Here is a 7924-nt window from a genome sequence, read left to right as displayed (position 1 = left end):
ACAACAAATTACCAAATATGAAACAGTGCAAGTGACTATATGTATGTTGGAGTGCTTTTCCTTGAGACTTCAAACAGATAAAAACAAATAAAAACAAATTCAGTATTAACGATGCAAAGTGACTTTGTGCATTGATTTTTACTCACTCTGAGTCTGAGTTGTGGTTACTGTTTAATGCTTATCAGCGCTGATTATAAAGTCTCACGGCTGCAGGAAGAAAAGATCTTCTGAATCTCTCCTTCACACAGAGTGGGTGTATCAGTCTGCCACTGAAGGAGCTGCTCAGTGATGTTAGTGACGCATGTAGGAGATGGGACGAGGTCTCCAACATGGATGAGAGCTTAGCTCTCACCCTCCTCTCTCCCACCACCTCTACAGGTTTGTTCCTGTCCGCCGTTGTAATGCTGCTTCTCCAGCATACCACACCAAAGAGGATGACTGACGCCACCACATAGTCACCACAGTGTAACAAGAATTGAGCATTAAGGCTTGCAGTGTGAACGTAACCTTTAAGTTGATATGATTAACTTTATTTACGCAGCCAGCAGATATGTCATAACATTAACATTCATTTGGAGGTGTGTGTTCTGGCCACCCAACAAAAGTCCAATATTCACTCCTGAGCAAAATATCCAGATCTTTTGCTGCTAAATGTTCCCACTATGTTCACCAGCTAGTCGCCAACAAGTCTGTCTGCAATTTGGTGCAGAGCAGGTAGTGTCCAGTGTGTAACGGCTCAGAAAAGCAGCAGGTTTGAACCCAAAAGCCTGTCGATATTCAAGTTCACATTGGTAAAAATCAAAAAGAGGCACACCTACCTAGATGTGGATCAGGCAGGAAAAACCAAAGGCTGTAAAGTTAGGCATATTCAAACCAGACAGTCCAGCAAACGGAGTGGGAGTGAACCATCATATATCCTGCCAGGCTTATTAGGGAACTGGAAAGCAGGTGAGGAAGTGGGCGGAGAAGGTCATGTGAGGGAAATAGTGGGAGGTAGTGGCTGGATCTGTAATGACGTGAGCAGACAACTGGTGGGTTAATCAGAGCTTTTTCACTGGAAACATTTTCTGTCACTTTGAGAAATCCCTCTTACATTACACAGTCATTTGACTCATTGTTAATATAAAAATTTTGCCTGATGTAGCTTCAAATTAACATATTAAAAAAGGGCGATAAAATTTATATTTCAGTCTGGATTTTCTGTGAGGTAACGGTTCGAACACTAAAACACAAACTGCTTGTGACACTTTAAACCAAACCTTTTGATATGTCATTTTTCTCTTCGGAACCTGTGAATTTCGGTTACAGGATGACTTTCCACCCCAACACTCTTAAATTCCTTCTAAAAAGCATATTTTTCTTTCATTACAAGCTGCTCACATCATCCCTCGTTACAAAGGCTCGACATTTCCGCTTCATTTCATGGTAAACGGCTGGTATCTGCGTGAATATATCTCTCTAAATGTCGGTTTAAGTGGGAAATTAAATTCTGGATTAGGGATTTAGTCCTTTCTTCTAATTCATTCATCCCTCCTTCATCCTGTAATCTTCTTCTCCTCCTACAAAGACCAGACTGCTGAAATCATCCTGTTCCTCTCCAGCGAAGGTCATTCTTCCCAACAGATTTAGCTCTTCATCAAAACTGTCAATCTCGTCTCTTCCTTCGTGCCTCTCTCTCTCTCTCTCTTCAATGTCTTTCTCTGCTTTCTGTGTTTATGCCAGAAAGTGGAGGCTTACTATCATAGTCTATTTTTTATTTGTAAGGACTTAAATAAAATAAAGCACAATTACAGATAATCCTTCATTTATATTTATACAGCATTAACATATGCACAATTCTGCTTCTTACACCCTAAAATGAAGGAAGTTCTTCTTCTGTGGTCACAACAAGGTAAATATAAGAACACACAGGGGGACAACATGGTCCAGCATTATATAGCAAAGCAGTAGAAGACATTTATACTAGAGTTCTGATAGGATAATGCAGATACCCACATAATGCCCACAAACAGGACAGTTACCAAACATAACTTGCAACATCTGTTATATTGCTGCTTCCAGTATCACTCCAATACTAGGTCCCAAAACAAGCATCTGAAAGAGGAAATAAAAGATTGTGTTGTCAACTATGTTAATTATGTTCATATGCAGCGAATTCCTGCTATTTAGCTGCCCTGTTATTCTCTTCAGGGGAAATACAGAAATACATTGCTGTGTGGAAAGTTGTGAATATAGATTTAATTATTATGTGTTGGTAAAGTGACAGACTTTACTCTGTTCATACTGAACTACTGCTAATAGCATGCAAATTATGTCGGTATATGCCAAGTTAGTATTCAAAGTTTAGAAAGTGAACGTGATGAGTATGCATACATTGCAGACAAAATATTTTTCTCAGCCAAGTCACATAGAATAGTTTGATATTGTGAATACAGTATCAGCGGGACAGCTCGTGTGTGGTGCCCAAGCTCTTACCTCATGACTCGCTACACAGCAACATTTTGGGGCGTGAAAAAAAAATCAGAGGCTCCGTGTAGAAGGTCAATCTGTTCCCATCTCTGGCATCATATACCCACGCTTTGGGACAGCGTAGTTATTTTACGCAAAAGGTACCCTTCAGCGTACGTATGAAACGCACAAACTGGACAGTCACAACTTGTAACATCTGTTTTATTGCTGCTTCCATTATCACACCAATACTAGGTCCCAAAACAAGCATTTGCAAAAGGAAATAAAAGATTGTGTTGTCAGTTATGTTAATTATGTTAATATGCAGCAAATTCCTGCTGATTAGCTGCCCTGTTATTCTCGTGACTTGATCCTCACATTGGAGCAGGGTAGGCAGAATGAGCTGGGCAGGTGACAGGCAGGATGACAGCAGAGATCCAGGAATGAATGAACCTGAAACGCAGAAGAAACAACATCAGGCACAAGGAATTTTCAAAAACTAGACTACATTTTGGCTGTAGCATTTGTAACACCTTAGAGAATGGAGCAACCGGGCAAAGGCCAGAGTGAAGAGCCAGGGTTGATATACTGCAGAGTCTTGATTAGTGGATGGGATACGGGTGTGCAGGTGATTGCAGCAGCAGGAGGATAATTGGAGCGCCATGCCCAGACACACACACACACACACACACACACACACACAGAGCCAACAGACAGGGTGACTGGCAAGAAACACAAGGGAGGGGAGAACTGCTAAAAAACAGTAGTGAAGAGGAAGAAGCACAATTGGACCATGACAAAATTTAGTCTGTTTTCTTTTGAGGCTGTAACACATGGTAGAATTTGTTTCTAGAAGAGCAAAAGCTAATCCTCTCTGTTATGGGTCATATAGATTCCAGTCATTTTCTCGACAGAAACGTATGTAACTGTAAATACAGACAGAACTAGGACATTTACTACGACTGTAATTATTGGGGAAATTGATTTATTAATGGAAGTCTTTTTATATGTGCGCTGCAGGTCAGCTGTGCAAAAATGTACTGTGAAATCGCAAAGTTCTTATTATGTGTAGTGTGCTTGACAAAACATTGTCAATAGTGCATATTCAAGCTGGTCTTATAATGGATTTCTTGTCAGGTTTCTAGACATGTAAAAACACCACATATCAATCACGCTGACAGCACAGTTGCTCCTAGCTGGACTAAATTTAATACATGATTAAAGGAAAATGCAAATAGTTTGACTATATGTGGATTATTTATTAAATACAATGATTAAACATATAAGCAATAGAGATATCCTTGTGTGCATTAGTGTGTGAACTCTTGGGGTACAGCAGCTGCTGGTGCCTAATGATTTGAACTAAATGTTTTCATTAATAGATTTAAATAGACCATAACTGCTACTTATATTTCAATGACTTCTCAAAAAAAAAAAAAACTTCCTGTTTTAAATAAAACATAGTATTTTAATTGCCCTATGATTCTTATTGTCACCTACTGAGACAAGCTAAAGCCCCTCTGATGGAAGAATGAAATATTCAGTGATAAAGTGGTCTTTAAAATGAAGTCATTTTTAGACAACGCGTTTGGGTTGTTAATAGAATATCACAAGAAAGTTCCTGGTAATCTCAAATGTATTATTAAAATGAGTTAAATATTTTAGACTTTCAGAGACTGGGTTGTCTGTCACCTCCGTGGTAAAAGATGAGACATTAGGATTTGTTCGCCTCTCATGAAGTACTGAAACTTGAACAGAAGAGCGATACAACTTTGAAGAGCCTATTTCTGAGAATGCAATTACATCTGTTTCTTGCGGGTACTTTGTGAATGACAGACTGTTAATGAGAAAGTGGACTTCTCCTAAAATGTCTTGTCAGGGTGAGTGACTCCAAAGGTTTCTCATCCTGATGTATTAAATTTTGCCAACAATCATTGTCTTGCAGGACATATGGGAATCAAAAGGACTTTGGATAGAGTGCTGAGGCATTTGTTCTGCCCTAAAATCTGAAGTTGCACAGTATTGTAGAACATCTTGCCATCTGTGTCAAACTGGTATGCTTAAAAAACAATTATTCCACCTGTGGAAAGGTCTGTCCCATCTGAACCAAAGTAGAGGTCATTGTGAACTTTGGTGTACCTTCTTCATGGCGTGAGTTTAATTAAATGTTTTCTAGGCCTCACGTCACTCCAGTGACCGCAAGGACTGTCGTTCCAACAGCCAGGAGCACTAACGAACCAAGCAGTATCCATCACCTTGATAACAACCCCACAGAGGTTAAATGGCTGGGATTCACCTACCAGTCAGTCAGAACTGAGGAAGCCGCTTGGATGAGAGGTTTAACGCCTTCATGTATCTTCAACCAAGTCCAGTTGCCCTTGATTTTATCCTTCCTTGGATAAATATGGCCTATATGACTGAGAATCTTCACAGATATCTGTGTGCTTTGTTTTGCAGATAATTCCTCCCCATCATTTCACAATTTTCTGGACCCTGCTGGCAGGCATTTTTAAAAAATCCTGAGTGTCTCCACTCACTCACTCTGATACTGCAGTCAGAATCAGCATTATTGATGCCAGCCACCATTTTCTTTCACTTTTGTTGACCTTTCTTTGCAGTAAACTCATTTGTTTAACTGACTGCAGTTACACTCTAACATCTTTTCAGAAGTCAGCATGGTGGCATCAGCAGAACACTGGGTGCTTTTCAGTTCTGCAAGTTTGGTTTCCTCGCAGCTCTTCACACATCTAATCACACAGAGTTTCTGTGTTTGTCTGTGGCTCATTAGACAAAGCCGAGCAAGTGTGATTGTTTCTGTGTGTCTGTTTCTTCTGTGAGCATCCATGAGTGTTTGTTTCTGCTAATGTACGCACGTTTAAGGTACGCACTGCTGCTTGCATCATTTGACTCTCTGATTGTGTTCATTCATGAGGCAGAAAGAGTGACACACAAGCAGAGACAACCGCTTCAGAGTGGCAGCAGTATGTAATGATAGAACTCATTGAACTCAGGAAAAGAGATCACATAACGTCCCCGCACATGTCATGCCCCCATGTTTAAAGAGAACACCTTGGATGCCCTATCCATGGTTGGTTATGGTTGATATAATGTATTAAAGTGCCCTTACAGCAGAAAAAACACAGCAGGCTGCCCTAACAGCTATAAAATGTTTTGCATGCTGGTGACCTTTTCTGTTTTCTGCCCCTGCCCCTCATACAGAGTCCGTCCCTGATTAATATTTGTGTCCAACAGGTGTTTGTAACAGTTGTAGCAAGACAAAACCTCTCACATAATGAGAGATTATCAGCTGCCATCAATCAAAATATCAACTTTAACTTGAAGTTCATTTTAATTTAAAATCCAGTTTTAAAACATTTTTGTTTGCATGCAGAAACATAACAAAAGTAAAACAATGGATGAAAATCCATGCTCTTTGGAACCCATCAACTGTGACATATAACTGTTTGGTGTTGCTACGGCTCCCTAGTTTTCAGGCTAGCTCGGATAGAAAAAGTCAGAAGAGGATGAAATAAGTCACGCTGACATGGCCAGAGAAAAATATAACAGCAGGGAATCTTATTTTTTTAAAATTCAAGGGAAGAAAGTGGGAAGAAAAATGATTATATATCTGGGTGAACTCACACTGAGGTCAGAAATCTTTCTCCTGTATTTTCAGGAAAATTATCCATTTGCATCACCTCTCTCCATTTCATCATTGCTTTGTTTAATCACTGTGCGTGGAAACAAAATAGAAAATTGATGGTTATAGTGTGATCATGCTGCATCATTTTTAGAGATGGTTACATATTAAAAGATATTTCAGATGAGACAAGAACCTGTCAGATCACAGCTGTGTATTGTTTTATAAATAACTCATACCTTAAGTTTTTTATTTTTCTATGGTGCTTCTTCTTATTTCAGACTGAAATTCACAGACTTCAGTGTTTTAACCAAATGTCAAAGAAAATCCAGAGAACAGCTCATGGTTGTTGGTTAAATATGTGAAAATTATCAAGAAACACTTTGCAGGTCAGACATCAGTCAAGCTGTTCCCACGGAGCCCTGACGGTTGGTTTGGCCTCATCAGTCAGGAAGCTTGATATCAAACTATTTTACACTTTGCTTTTTATGTCCAAGATCTGACAGCTGGCTGTGATGAAAACTCCTGAGGAAGACAAATCGAACATAGGAGAGGAAGAACAGTGGAGACAGGAAATCAAGTTTTCAGATCAAAGCCAGGGATGAGAGCGGGCAACAGAGCCAAAGGAGATAAATTACACACCAATTTACAGTATTAAAAACCATAAGGTTGGACATCTTATTCCAAAATCACGGGCATCAGTGCTTGAAGTGGGCCGGAACGCACTGTTACGCAGTACCAGCAACTGGACATTTTACTCTTTGGTGTACAGGGACATTTTCCAAGCTACCTGTACTCTCCTCAACCCTCTCCATATCAGGTTCTCTGTTCCCGTTCTCACCTGCCTGCTAATCTCAGTCGGCGGAGAGAGACGAGGGAGGAGAGAAGCTCGGGTGCCTTTCAAGCAGCCGTGTGCTGAATGTAGCTCATCAATGTCACTTGTCGTGAACCGACCAATCACAGCCTGGATGGGGCAGGACATTTAAAATAGGAACAGGTCAGAATCACAATGCCTCCACATTTTGAAAGATTTTGGAAAAGATGTTTTGGAAAAACAGCAACAAGAAATGTTAAATAACAAATGAAACATTGCACAATAGGTAAACATGCAATGCAACTGAAATATCGAAGAAAGAAATGTGCATTGTCCAAAAGCTGATTACTGCATTATATTCCATTATATTTTTATATTATGAATTGTCACCTGTCACCTTAATTTTGTTTCCCTTCAAATAATATAATAAAGGAAGACAAGGGGGGTTTACTGGCACCTATTTTTTTCCACTTTAAGCACTGAAGGATTTCCCCCAGATGTTGGAAAGCCAGGTCGGCAGGCCAGTCAGGTTCTTATTGGACCTGGCTTTGTACATGGGAACTTTGTCATGTTGCCAAAAAGTGGGAAGAACAAAATGGTCTAAAATATTTTGGTTAAATATAAAAATGCAAACATATCATATCTCGTGTCACAAACAACTCCAATATTTTACCAAGACCATGATCTTCCTCTAACCTTATTAATCATGCTTTAACTAGCTCGAGTGGATATTGTAAGAAAAACAAATGAAATACAATGTCTCTGAATGTTCTGCAGATATGATTACATTTCACTACTTTGCTATCTCTATAGTATCTCTATTGCAAATAAATGTTGACTTATATTAGATTGAAACAAAGATTCTTAGGCAACATGTGATGCATTTTTTCCTGTTTAATTTCAAAACACTATGCTAATAAAGCTAGCTAAACATTGGCTGACAGGGGTGGGGTGGGTTGTAACACTTCTTTAAAAAGTGCTTTACATACAACTACGGACTTACTGATGAGTACCGGCCCACT

The 7924-nt window shown here is 39.5% G+C and overlaps 1 long non-coding RNA gene across 1 annotated transcript; it reads right to left on the bottom strand.

Annotated features, from left to right (window-relative positions):
* Positions 1 to 1802: 1802 nt before the first annotated feature.
* On the bottom strand, positions 1803 to 3061 carry LOC123980783. The gene is made up of 3 exons (XR_006827556.1): positions 2982 to 3061; positions 2476 to 2901; positions 1803 to 2094 (listed from the first exon to the last, which is right to left on the bottom strand). It is a non-coding gene; the product is annotated as an uncharacterized LOC123980783 (long non-coding RNA).
* Positions 3062 to 7924: the final 4863 nt, after the last annotated feature.

This window comes from Micropterus dolomieu, linkage group LG12 (genome assembly GCF_021292245.1).
Source record: "Micropterus dolomieu isolate WLL.071019.BEF.003 ecotype Adirondacks linkage group LG12, ASM2129224v1, whole genome shotgun sequence".
Classification (NCBI taxonomy): domain Eukaryota; kingdom Metazoa; phylum Chordata; class Actinopteri; order Centrarchiformes; family Centrarchidae; genus Micropterus; species Micropterus dolomieu.
The sequence above is the reverse complement of the archived record's forward strand: the minus strand, read 5'-3'. Positions and strand labels throughout refer to the sequence as shown.